This window comes from Protopterus annectens, chromosome 9.part0 (genome assembly GCF_019279795.1).
Source record: "Protopterus annectens isolate FY-2018-M chromosome 9.part0, PAN1.0, whole genome shotgun sequence".
In the NCBI taxonomy this organism is placed as follows: domain Eukaryota; kingdom Metazoa; phylum Chordata; order Ceratodontiformes; family Protopteridae; genus Protopterus; species Protopterus annectens.
The window spans coordinates 143368286-143382394 of record NC_056743.1 but is presented as its reverse complement, the minus strand read 5'-3'; the positions used below and the strand labels follow the sequence as shown (position 1 = coordinate 143382394).

The 14109-nt window shown below is 37.9% G+C and overlaps 1 protein-coding gene across 1 annotated transcript in view; it reads left to right on the top strand.

Moving 5' to 3' along the window:
• LOC122810502 (SH3 and multiple ankyrin repeat domains protein 1-like) overlaps positions 1-14109 on the top strand; it is a 4213494-nt gene that overhangs the window by 3338792 nt on the left and 860593 nt on the right. The gene's annotated exons all lie outside the window — the stretch shown is intronic.

The following is a 14109-nucleotide window of genomic DNA, read 5'->3' as shown; positions in this document are numbered from 1 at the left end:
AGAGAACTATTGTCCCATCAGTCTGAGGAGCCTAATCTGCAAAGCCATGAAACGCATGATCATGGAACTTATAAACAGACATTGGCAACCTTCAAACACTGTACCCAACCCAGTTTGATTCCGTAAATGGCTGATCTTGTCTCCGCAACCTGATTGACTTCTTCATATCAGTCTCCAGAGCTGTGGATGAGGGTAAGGCAGTGCACACAGCCTATCTGGACCTCACCAAGGCCTTCAACACCATCCTCCACTCTGGAATCGTAGATAAACTTACTAAGCTGGGCATTAATCCCTACATCACTTGATGGGTTGCCAACTGGCTTACTGACAGAACTCAGACTGTAAAAGTAGCCGACTCAAAATCCAGCTCCAGACAAGTGACAAGTCGCGTACCTCAAGGTTCAGTCCTGGGACTGCTCTTGTTTGGCATCTACTTCTCTGAAGTACAGGCCAGCACTATGGGACTCTGACTAACAAAGTTTGAAGATGACTGCAAACTGGGAGCCATTATTGAATCCCCAAATGATGTGGATAGTCTACAAAAAGGCCTTACAGAAAGATGCTTGGTGCCAGAGCCATGGGCTCAAGCTCAATGCCAAGAAGTGTATAGTTATCCCCTTTGGGAAAAAACATGTGCCCATGAATTAACACATACGTGGCAGTACATTAAACACCGAAAGTGTGATAAGGGACTTAGGGACACAGGTGGACAGTGGTCTCACTTTCGATAACCACATCACCACAACAGTCAGAAAATCCTTCTATGTGGCACACCACATCACTAAGAGCTTTTCATCTAGGAAAAAGCAGGTCATTGTCACACTGTACTCATCCCTCATTAGACCCATTATAGAGGACAACACCCCATTTGGTATGTACCTCACAGGACATCTGCAATAACTGGAAAGGCCACAGAAATACCTCACTAAAAGAATCACAAGCCTAAAGCAGATGCCCTATGCTGACCATCTAAAAAAACTCCAGCTATACTCTGTCGCCTATCACCTACTCAGAGGCAATCTCTGCTTAACATACAAGGCCATGTCAAACCCAGAGCTGTTGGACATGCTACACTTAAAGAAATCCCAATCCCTCAGAGCCACACACTCCAGGGGTCTAAACCTGGTCATCACAATGAACAAAACGTGCTGGAGGGATAGGTTCTTGGCCCAGAGACTCCCTATACTCTGGAATAGACTGCCCATACATGTCAAGCAGAGTGCCTTTTTCACCCTCTACAAAAGGAACCTTGACGATTGGATGGGAGATGGGAAATTCATCCTAGGGATCACGTCAGTCACCCTGCTAGACAAGGGACTAGGGAAGTAAATATTCTGGGAAGAAATAGCCAGGGAATTGTTATGGCTAGGCTTGTATAGGCCCTAGGGCCGATAGCCTAGTACCAACTTATGAACCTGTATAGACAAACTATGGCATCAAGCTGCCATAATTTGTCTATATATGGGAAGTATGTGTTATGATCCAAACAATTGGAGACCTATTACCCTCACCTACATTGTCTGCAGAATTGTGACACAAGTTATGATGGAGTTTATCCTTTAAAATGAAGAAAAGCTAAACATGGATGACATTCTGCAGTAGGACATGAAATAGTATGAATCTGGCAATAGGAGACTGAGATCATACCTTCTCACCCTGATGACATTCTTTAAAGAAGTGGGTGCATTACTTGTTGAGCCACAACTTCTACATGCCACCAGGGCTGCTCTTCTGCAGAGGTGAACTAGGCAACTGCTTAGGGAGTTTTTCTTGTAGAGTGCTTTTTCAACATTTATTTATTTATGAACTTAATGGCTAAACAGTAAGAACAGACAACATTAAAGAGTTGGCGACAATAGCGGGACAGTATATTATGTTTTGATCAATGTACGACAAACAGCTTTAACAATTTTACTCATTAGCACACCCTGTTATAAGAGGATCATCTAGTCACTTCATGAGGCCACTTTCCCCTTTTATACTTTATCAATTCTCCCCATTGTTGAACACAGAGAGTCACTCTGTGTAATGTTAACACTACCCATTTAAGAGAACTAGTAGATGCACAGAGATGGCTAGCTATTAAAATGCCAGGACAAGAAAATATAAACTTGTCAGAAGGGCTTCCAGGTATTATCCAGGTATTAGGTGTTTCACAGAGATGACATCTGTTTAACAAGAAAGCCATATATATGCAGTGTTTTTTGAAAATATTTCCTCACAAGTTAAGAGTTTATCAGAAGGAGAGCTCTGCAAACATTCAGTTAATAAATAAATTAAAAAATATGACAAACACATTATTAAGTGGTTGCCGGTTCTGTAGAATAACTTGCATCTTGACTAACATTTGTTTTCTTCATAGATTTTTCCTTAAATCTTAATAACTCAATCTGTAGTCAAAAGTAAGAGTATAAGATAATTAATGTTCTTCTTGAAGAAGGTCACAAACTTGCCATTTAATGACATCTAAAACAATGAAGCTCTGAACATGCAGTGAGGGTGTGAGAGTGAGTATTTTGAAATTCATCACTTTGTACCATGGGAATTGAATGACATCATCATTACCTGCAAGGTACTGGACTGAGACATATTCCTACTAGTCAACTCGGAGCTTTAATTAATGAAAATGCATATCACATGTTATATCATAGTATTGGAAATGTTATCATTGTGGGCATGCATTCTGTATATTAACAGCTATATGGACAGCACAGTCTGAAATGTACCATCTCATGATCTACATTGGCAATTTTGACCTGGCCATAGAGTTCTCTCTAGCTGTAGTCACCAAACTCATAACACCATATTTGTGACAAATGCTGTGGTGCAGTGACAATATTTGTTGATCAAAAGCATTCATGTTGCCATCCTCAACACATTCAGTGGACCCACATTTGTGCTTAATGTATTGTAAGGTGCCTTGGCTGGAGGCATGGTTATAATCTGTTCTGATATCAGTTATATGCTGTTCCTCTCTCTGATCTATACAGCCATTGTGTCTGCAGCACATCATGTGGACTAGCCATAGTGTCTGTTCAGTGGTCCTGTGCAGTTCTTTTGAGAAGCCCAAAGGAACATACTCACCTGTCATTTCCATCTGATATTTTATATCCACATAACATTAGTATGTGTTATTGTTAATCTTCCTCTTGTAATTCAGGCAGCAGCCATATTTAATTTTGAGTTACAACCGTTGGGAAGAGTCACATGATCTATGGTTTCTGGTACCCCACGGGACATGCACACAATTCCTGATCATGTCATTTGTGTTCACTTTGCATACATATCGGAATTTGTTGCATTTGTGAGATTCATACTTTTTAAATGTTGCCAATCATATGCGAGTGGAGTTGTTTACTGCCCTGCAGAGGTCAAAGCATTGTGTAGATGTGGTCACATGACCTTTTTTCACAGCAGAATAACAAGCCTTGTAATTAAGTAGGTACTGTCCATCCTATGTGGACAGAATGATGGTGTCTGCTGAGATGACCCTCATCAGGCAGGAGATGAACCTTGAATATGCACCTGCAAGCATCTGGCAGCTAGCACCTATAAAGAACAGGTATGTGCTGCAGCTTGTATGGAATGTTGTTTGGTGGTGTGCCTGTGTCGGTGTCTTTAAAAAGCTGTTAACTTTGACAGTAAAATTACATACTTTTCTTTGTTTCCACTCCTGGAGTTGGTATTGGTCTTGTAAAGCAAACAATTGCCCAAAGGCTTATTCAGCAATCCAGTACACTGTTTTATAATGCCATGCATCTCTTATTACCCGTAGCCAAAAATGGCATCCTGTCCATTGAAATCACACACAATGGTCATATGTCTTTATATCTTTCTGGTTGTCCAAACAGTCTCACACCAGTTTTTAACCACTACACAAACTTAGAAAACGTTGTTTTTCCTTTGTGCTGTGGTGGTGGTTTACAACTGATGTATGTAAGATTGTGATAGCTGTATTTTATATGCATATTTGGTCTGTATTGAGATTTTCCATTTCTTCTTTGAATATTCCCATAGTTTAGAAGTCACTGATAGCTGCTTCACAAATTTCATGTAGATTAATCATATTAATTATCATTATTTCACCACCTTTTGCATTGCTTGTGATGCTTACCTTGTTTGATATGAAATCACAAACTGCTGCTGCAAGGTATCTATTACCACAAATTACGCTAATCTTCAAAAAGTCAGCCCATAAATAATTCCTTGGTGCCTTTTTAACCTCACGATTCTAGCATTATATTGTCTGTGCTAATGTTGCTATTTCTGCTTGACCAAAGTTCATTTATAACCATACACTTAATTTACTATTTTATTAAAGCATTGTACTAGAAGGGTCACGTTACATAGCAATAGCTTATTTTAGGTGAGTCATAAAAAGGGAACAAAAGCCTCAGGGCCAAATAAATTGTGTGCCCCAGAAAGAAGTGTATTTAAACAGTAGCAGACAGCAGGCAAATGGAAAACAACTGGTCTTAGTTCAGTTTTAAATAACTTTCTTAAACAGAAGGGAGTTCACAAAGAGGCGAAGTGAAATAATGTCTGGTCTTCAGTTTAGTAACACTATAATTAGCTAGAAACAGTAGGGCTATTCTAGATGAAGGGAGGCTACAGGATTACTGGCAGAAAGACAACATGCAGCTGAGGGAAAGGGGTATGTGTGGCTACATCAGAATAGAACTGTCTAAAGGAATGTCATTCCACAAGTAATGAAGTGGGATCAAAGTTCATTTATGAAACTGCAGGGTCTGGACAGGAAGCACAAAGTACGCATTAGACAGAATTCTGGAAAGGATAGCTCTAGGGAATCTAGGAAAGACAACATCCAAAATTTAGAAGTAAAACAATAAAAATATGGCAATGACATATTGTAAGAGAGGAGGCAGCAAATTTAAAGTAGAGGGGAAAAGACTGATTTTGAAAGCAGAATGGAAAACCAATGCTGTCCAGAAGACCTTGATTGATTGATTTACTCTGAAACTGGAGAAGCCAGAGACAGAAGTATGGTAATAAGCAGCTTTTGTGACTCCCCACACTGAGAGGGAAGGAATCGTTTATGTCTGGGATAAAGACATATCCTTGGGATTCACAATAATTGCAGGAGAGATCTACAAAAAAACTACAGCATCTGAGGGGCAATGGAGCTACCCCCTAGTATTCACATACTTCGCCTATCCAACCTGCTATTTATGTGGTCACTGCACCAGGATATAGTACTGGGGACCCTCAAGGGAAAGTGGTGTAGCAGGACAACCGATGGTCAGTTGAGGGCATGTAAAATATGGAGAAGAAAACCCGTTGACAAAATTCAGCAACATGAGCCTTGATGGTAACATCGGAGAGCAGTATTCTTATAGTGTCAAGACAGAGTGGGTTAGAGCTTCTTTAGGATATTAGGACAGGCAGATAGATGATAATATTACTAGTTATATTTATTGACTGAGGCCAAGAAGGGAAAATGTAATATGTAGCAACAGCTGGTTGGCATGGTAGCAGGGCTGTAGAAGGCTAACCATACTAAGAGCTTTAGGACAGTGGAAGATAATGCAGAGCTAAAGACAGCAACAGTGCCTGTGTTCCATAGAACTAGTGTAGAGGTGATGCACACTGACATGTGAGGCACATGTATGTCATAAGTAACATGGGATCTGATTCACATTATTGAAAATGGCTTGAGTGATGTTGGAAAGGTGTATAGAGTTATTTAAAAAAAAAACTATAAAAGATATCCTCCTATTTGTGTTCTTTTTTCTGAAAATGCAAATACTCTCCCAAAAAAACTCGTACAGATCTGAAGTAAGGTAATTAAACTGGAGAGATTAGTATGGACTAATCCCTAAAATCCAGTAAATAGTTTTCATTTGTATTTTTTAGGATCAATGATTGCATACTTTCTGGATAACTGGCTTTTGGTATTTTTAATTTCAATATCATTTTTTGTTGTTGGCCCAGTGGCATTTTGCATCATCTGCAGTAGTAATTCATATCTATAGCTCTCTCTCTCTCTCTCCATATATATATATATATAATACATATACATATACACATGCACACACACACACACACACACACACACACACACACACACTCGTTGTAGACCATCGCATTGTTTGGGGAACAGTAGGGGTGATCAAGATTATCAAGCGTTTATTGTCCAGTATCTTGAAGTGCCATTTCTTTGATACTAGCGAGTAGGGAATGGGCGGAGATTAGTATGTGTACATTTGTGTTTGGGTGCTAGCGTTGGGGTAAAGGTTAGGTAATGATATTTTAGGGTTAGGGTTGGGATGAGTAAGAGGTTAGATCTTATGTTTGAAGTCTGTGTGGTGTGTTTTGGAGTATGTCTTTGTGGCAATGTTAAGGGAAGTGTTGTTATTAAGGTACGGTGTGGGGTAAGGTTGGGGCAGGTTTAGAGTTAGAGTTAGCACACATTACTAAGATAATGGGGGGGGTGATCCCTGTCTTCAAACCATACCTAAAAAAAAACAAAACCTTCCTGTAACACTGCCACTATTCAGACAATTTGGAGGCTAATGTTATGGGGGTCTATATTACGTTGTTGTGAGGGCTGTTCATTGAATGTCCTTTCATTGACACATAAACAACGAAGTACCAAAACTCCAAATAGCCATGTCAGAGAATTTTTTTTCAGGGAAAAAAAATTACTTGGCTGACATTGGGAATTTGCTCCTTCCTCCACTGTAGTCCAGTCTCGGAGTTGGCATATTTAGTTGGGGAGGTGGGGAGGCACAGCGCCACACTTCATAGGGTCTGATAGTTTGTTTTGTTTGTTGACAGCCACACAATATTTTCCCCTGGGAAAAAATTTGCTGAATTGACCGTTCAGAGTTTTGGTGCTTCGATGTTTACGTGTTGATGAAAGAGCATTTGACGAACAGCCCTTTCAACAATGTAATATAGACCCAATGTTATGGGGGTGGCTTAGTGTAAAGATCAGGAAAGGAAACTGTTTTCCTTTTTCAATGTTTGTGTAATTCAGCATTATTTATGCTGGATATTATTTTTGTCTGTGCATTTTGTTCGACATTAGGTTCAATTATACATAACTAAATTGTATGTACATATATATCTATATATATATCTATATATATATATATATATATATATATATATATATATATATAAAACAAGCAGATACTTTTTCTTTATATAGGAATGTACACATACATGCACACTCATAACTATAATTTAGACCAGTAATCTATGTATATAGATACAATGCAAAAGTTATATGTGTATTTACTGCTTTCTGCAATAAGAGCCTAAACAAAAGTTTATTATTTTTTTTCCTTAAAAGTTCTTATTGGAGTTTTTTTAATTGAATGCGGCCTATTCATTAGTAACTGCACAGTCACTATACCCATATTTATGTCTGGAGTTCACCATGTTTGAAAATGAGGAGCAGGAGAAATACCCCCCCCCCCCAACAAATACACCATTTCACTTTTTAGGTAAGGAACACTAACTTGTGTTCTAATTTTGAACACAGACTATACTTGAAACAGAAACACCAAAAAGTATCCATTTAACAGTACAGTGCATTTGCTTTTGTCTTTCAGCATGCAGTTTTTGCTAGAACAAAACTCTCCATTAGATTAAGCAGTTGTTTGAGGCATTGAAATAAATACTAGCATCTTCATATTTTCTGCACTTAGCTTCTGTCAGGTTTGCTTCTGAACAGTATGCGTTGCACATTTGTAGGACTCTTGTCATTTGAAAAGAAAGGTAAGTATTATGTACTCTGTTTGGCGGCTCTATTATGCTGGCATGTACTGAGCTGCACAACAAACAGCAATTATTGTAAACCTTTGTAATAGCTTTTATTTTTAACACCTATCTTAACTTCCTGTCTGCAGTTTCACTATGCTGTTAAAATGTAAGTCTCTGACCGTCTTGAAGAAGAGAAGCATCTATTTTTGATATTAGCTGTTAAAGTATCAAGTCACTGAGCATAACCTTTCATTCAGCTATTGACTGCAACTAGCTAAAGCAGTTGTATGCAACTTCCTTGAACTGTTAGGTTATGTCTGTGCCGCTGATCCTTTGCAAGAAGTAAAACTGCCTGACTGACATGGATGTCAAATCAATTTTTGTCTGATTTGTAGCCTGCCTCTTAGCTTTGAGTGTCACGAGTCAGTGTAAGTACTGCCTAATACTCTCAGAAAAAACAAATATTATACTCCTAATACAGTCAGTAAGAGGTGCAGGCATCTTATTACCATGGAGGAAATCCTCTCAATAGAAACAAAGGTTTGCTAGCACCATATAGCACCATTCACACATATATGTACCCATCAAACCAACATATGTTAAGGATGTCAAAATCACTCCCTAATCCTCCCAGATCTAGAAATATGAGGTCATAACTTTTCTACAGTACCACATCACCATCTTCACATGTAACAAAGTCACCAGCCTGTTAGCTATAAATCTTCCACTACCACTTCCTCTGGGAATAGAAGAAAAACATTTCTGATAATAGGTGACTTCATTGTCAACCACACAAATGCCATTCTCAGAAGGTTAGGCAAGGGCAGAGTTACAACTGCTTGCCACTCCAGTGGATCTTCAATCTCTCACACCAGGAAAGTATGAATATAAATTAGTGGCTGTCCATGAGGAATTGAATAATTTGCTCTGCATACCCCTGAGGGTCAAGAAGAGGCATGTGATGGGTGCAGGCAAGACCCTGACCCTAAGTGAAATTGATACCGGAATACAAACACAAGCTAATTGACTTCAGTAATTGATGAAGTTGTCTGTGTCATTCTGATGGTGGTAGTTGTCATGGGGGTGGGAAGGGGTTGCATGTGTCAGCTTGGAAGAAGATGGTAAATAGGTTGACCTGCTTTGGCAGAAATTACCTATATTTCTCAGTCCATGGCCTTCCCTTACTGGCCAAAGCACATGCTGCCCTTGTTAGTGTGTCTTTCAAAGTCTGATTACTGGGACTTTCCAATATAGTGAATAGTGATACTGCATATCCCAATTCTGACCTCAGCAAGGCTGCTCTTCTTTGTGCTAGCAGTCTTCACAGCAAACTGCCTGATCTTAAAGATCTCCTACATCAAAAACACATCCATGTTCTTGTACTTGGTTTCAGTGCAAGGATAACACTCCCTCCTTACCTGTTTTCACTGCTTATCATGCCTTCGGATTTGAGGGACACTGCAAAGACATCTCTATATTTGTAAGAGATATCACCTCTTGTCAAATTCCCCCAAAGATGTTGATACTAAATTTATTGAACTCCGACTTACTTAAATAAGAAAAACTTTCAAATTATTGCATTTGATAGTGTACAGTCCATGTCCCCCTGTAGACCATGATAGAGTCCGAAATGTACTTGACAACAATCATCAAAATGACCTGTCTACTTGGTTAATTCAGTTACCCTTCAGTTAACTTACAACTCTAAGGATGGGTATGCTGAAAAGATTCCTAGACCTAGTAAACAATAATTCCTTGTCCAGGTCCAGTAGAAGATGGAACTTTCTGGACCTGGTCCTCACCAACATTGTCCTCATGTATACAGTGCCTTTATATATCCATCCCCAGATAAGTCATCGCACAAATTAGTAAAGTTCTCCTTAAACATACTGAAGCCATAATTGTATGCAATTCTGAATTGAAGAACTTTAAACTTACAAACTTGCCTAAATTCTTTGATGAGCTATCTGAGTTTACTTGCGATGTCAACAGTCCCCAAGTAACTACAAAACTTCAGCTACATCTTTTTCATCAGAACACTACTTACATGTTAAAAAAATGGTGCAAAGATCTAGCACTTCCAGTTAAAACCAAATATAATGGGAAATGTAAAAATAAGCCTCCTTAGTGGTCCACTACAAAAAATAAGCTCTGTAACCAAAAACAATATCAGTCCAATAACAAATCTATCCACATTAAAGACTTAAACAAAAAGATCAGTAAAGAACTAAAATAACCCTAAAAAGATAAAAGCAGAACATGAACTAAAACTGACAGTAGAAGCCAAAGATAACCACAAATCTTGGTTTATTTGCCTAAGGAGACTGAGAAATAACACATTGTAATAAGATGAAATAATCCAGAAAGGCATTACTCACTCAAATCCTAAAGACATAACTGACATGCATGTAGACAGATTTAGTTCTATTATTTGTCCAGAAACAGTCCCTTAAATTTCCTTAGATGCACTCACCCCATAATATGAGTACCACAGAACATTTCCTGGCTGTTCTAAAACTAAAACTGCCACTTGCATTTTTCCAGACACTCTACCTGGGAGTTTAATAGTGCTGGACATGCCCTCATTGACTCCACTTGTTCATCTCAAGCCTAACCATAGGGTATATCCTTGTTATTTGGAAAATAGCTCTAGTTGTACCCCTAAACATAGAGGGTCCTACCTCTGACATCTGGTATTAAAGGATCATAAGTCTAGTCTAATTTGCAAGGGCATGAAACAGATATCTCTCCGCTTAATCTATCAAAATAAAAATTGCACACAACTGGAACTACAACAGTTTTGTTTTGCCAAGAGGAGATCATGTCTTCTAAGTTTGGCATACTTTTCTCAGAAGGTTATAGAGGCAGGGGACAGTGGCCACTTGGTCCACACTACATACGTAGATATTACCAAGGTCTTTGACACTGTACCCCTTGCTGATATTGTAAACCAGCTAAAAAAAATAAAGGAAGACTTATGTATTAAAATGGATTTCAAACCGCCTGTTGTATTAGACACTCATAACTGAGGTGATAAATGCCACTTCATAAATTAAGGAAGTAAAGAGTGGAAAACTACAGGGCACATTAGAGTGAATCTCCTTTTCTTAGATCCATGGGTTCATAGGTGAGAACTAGGCTAGCTGCCTTTCTGGGCCATTTTAAGCCTAGCCAATTTTCCTCAAAGGTGAGAATCAAACCCTGTAAATTGTGCCTGTAAGGTAGACACCTTAAGCCTTATGCCAACCACAAACCCCCTTGTTTGAGCTCCACACCATAGACTCTGACCTAGTTCTTCACTGACTGCAAGCTGTTGTTACCCCAGAATACCCTTCACTTACAACTTACAGCATAGCCAGCACCCCACTCCTCCTACAGGCATAGTAGTGAGAGATCTTATTACGTGGGTTAATCCCCTCACCTTTGACCACCATCTTGGAACAATAGTTAAGAAATTAAGTTATTTAGCCTAACTGATATCTTACAGTTATCTCTTCTAGATAGCTTCTTGTTATCTGTCTGTATGCTGGTCTAATTTTACCAGTTACTGAGTACATTGTTCATTTCTAAATGTTCCTAACCAAATATCTCATACAGCTAGAAAGGCCCAAGGATTCCTGACAAAGACTATTGGCCTAAAACATGTGGTTATCCAGACAGAATAGGTATTCTATTTTTATATTCTGTATCTTAAAGACTCCTGTATGGAGATGTACAGTATGCCTGAAATTCTATGCCATCATAGGACCTAATTTTTTTACCATAGATGATATTAATGTTGCTGTTTAAAAAAAAGTCTCTGTGTTGCTGCCATTCCTGCTGTAATCTTATAATCTGCACTGGTATTATAACAATTCAGAATGTTTCTCTTATCCAACTTTGTAATTTGTTGAAAAATGTATTTCGCTTTCACCCAAGTTGTATTTAAAATTGGTCAGGTTTGATTAATGTACTACCTCTATAAACAAATATCTCTAATATACACACACACACACACACACACACTGTGTGTGTGGGTGTGTGTGTATATACATATACATATATATATATATATATATATATATATATATATATATATATATATATATATATAATGTGTGTGTGTGTGTGTGTGTGTGTTATTATATACATATATGTTTATATTTGTGTGTGTATATATATATATATATATATATATGAATCCAACATATACATTGAGCACTTCAGTTAGATATATTCATTGCCCAACAGCTGCCCCATCTGTGGAAGCAATTTGCCTTGCATATTAAGTAGCGAAACCCCCTTGATTCCTTCAAGACTTTCACTGATGACAGGATGGCTGCCTACAAGTCCATCCCAGCCTCATAGTTTTACCCCCCCCCCAAAGAGTATTTGGAGAAAATATTGAAAGTGTTTTCGGTAAGGCACATACAGTCTTTAGACGTACTTGCCTTACATTTCCTATGATCCTACACAAATGGAATTTCTACCTTTTAGTGATATATATATATATATATATATATATATATATATATATATATATATATAAAAAACACTACTAATATGTTTTGAAATGTACTGCAAAGCCTTCAAAAGGCCTTTTGCCTCTTTCCCATTATTTCTTTTCAGACTTACATTTGATAATTTCTGTATTAAGCACTACAAATAAAAGAGGCGACATCAGTAGTCCCAGCAAGTTAAAAATACTACATGTCCTGCATATATTAGAAACAGGTTATGGTAATTCTACTTTAAAATGCGATAAAAATCCATAAAATCCATAAAACCCGAACACACTTTAACGAAAGCGCTTTTATCGAAAAAGCTCTTTCGTTAAAGCGTGTGAAATAAAAAAAAAAAAACACTTAATTTACATTTTAGCAGGGAGTCTTCGCTCCCCTGCATACCCAATGTGGGGGGCTGTGCCCCCACACCCCTCTACTTTAATACTCTCCCTCCGAGACCACACTACAGTGGGGAAAAGTGAAATTTCACTTAGCACCATAGTACAGCCTCGGCAACAGTCATACTTACGCGAAAGTGCTGCTTCGGTGAATAGCACTTTCGTGTAAGTATGCCCGGCCGTTTGAATTTCGGTCGTTTGCTCATTGAGCAAACTTCCTAGATCCATGTATATATATATATATATATATATATATATATATATATATATACATATATATATATATATATATATATATATATATATATGTGTGTGTGTGTGTGTGTGTATATATATATATATATATATATATATATATATATATAATATTTATTTATTTATTTACACACACATGAGCGCATACACACACAGATTTAACAGGGGAAGGGAAGTGACTGGGGACTTTAAATTTAGCTTTACAAAGCAGAAAGGAAGTTTTAGGTGTAGGGACTAGAACCAGAATTGTATAGTTTGGGAGCATTTAAGAATGTTAGGTTTGTGGAGTGAGTAGGGAGTTTTAAGTTTAGAGAGTGGGAGGGAACTTTAGGGTGAGAGTCTGAGAGTGTTACGGTTAGGGTAACAGGACCAGGTTGAAGTGGTTAAAGTTAGGCCTCTTTTAGGGTTATGCTGTTCTTCTGGGTTGAGTGGTGGAAGGGATAGGTAATTAACTAGGAATGGGAAAGTAGGAGTTTGGGCACTTGACATTTAGACTACATCTTTTAACTTAATCACATGAATACCGAGTTAAAAAGTGGTAGCCAAAGAACTTTTCTGTGTCAAAGAAAATGAAATAATGGGGGTCAGCTGAGATGAAAACACCCCCATTGACATGGATAAGGCAATGACTACAAAGTTTTGCAATGTATGGCTGAGTTTCCTCACTGTTAACGTTCATGTTAAATGTTATTTTTAATATGTACTGTGACCACATTATGGCTGGGTTTCCTCACTGTTAACGTTCATGTTAAATGTTATTTTTAATACATAATGTGACCATATTATGGCTGTGTTTCCTCACTGTTAACGTTCATTTTAAATGTTATTTTTAATACATACTGGTGACCGTATTATTGAAGCTTGTGTTTTTATTACAATTGAGGCAAATTGTATGCTTTGCATTTTAAGGAGTTTTGGAATTAAATATTACAGCAAAATATATTGTGGGTTGATGGACAGTAGTTTACTAGCCGATGTATAAATTTATTTTTTTAGCAAATCAAGCACAGATAATTAGGTTTGCACTATGATTTCTTGAAGATGCAGTAGCTAAATGAATGTCTAATATTTAAGCATTGCATTCCACAGTGCTTGTAATGTTTACAAGTCTTGCAGAGGTATTGCTCTTAATATAAAGAACTCCCGGAGTGAAAACACCTGTGCAAGCACCTGTGTATGGCAGCATTCAGCATATGTGTGTCTAATAACCAATGTGGTTTACAGAAGCTGCAATATAAAAC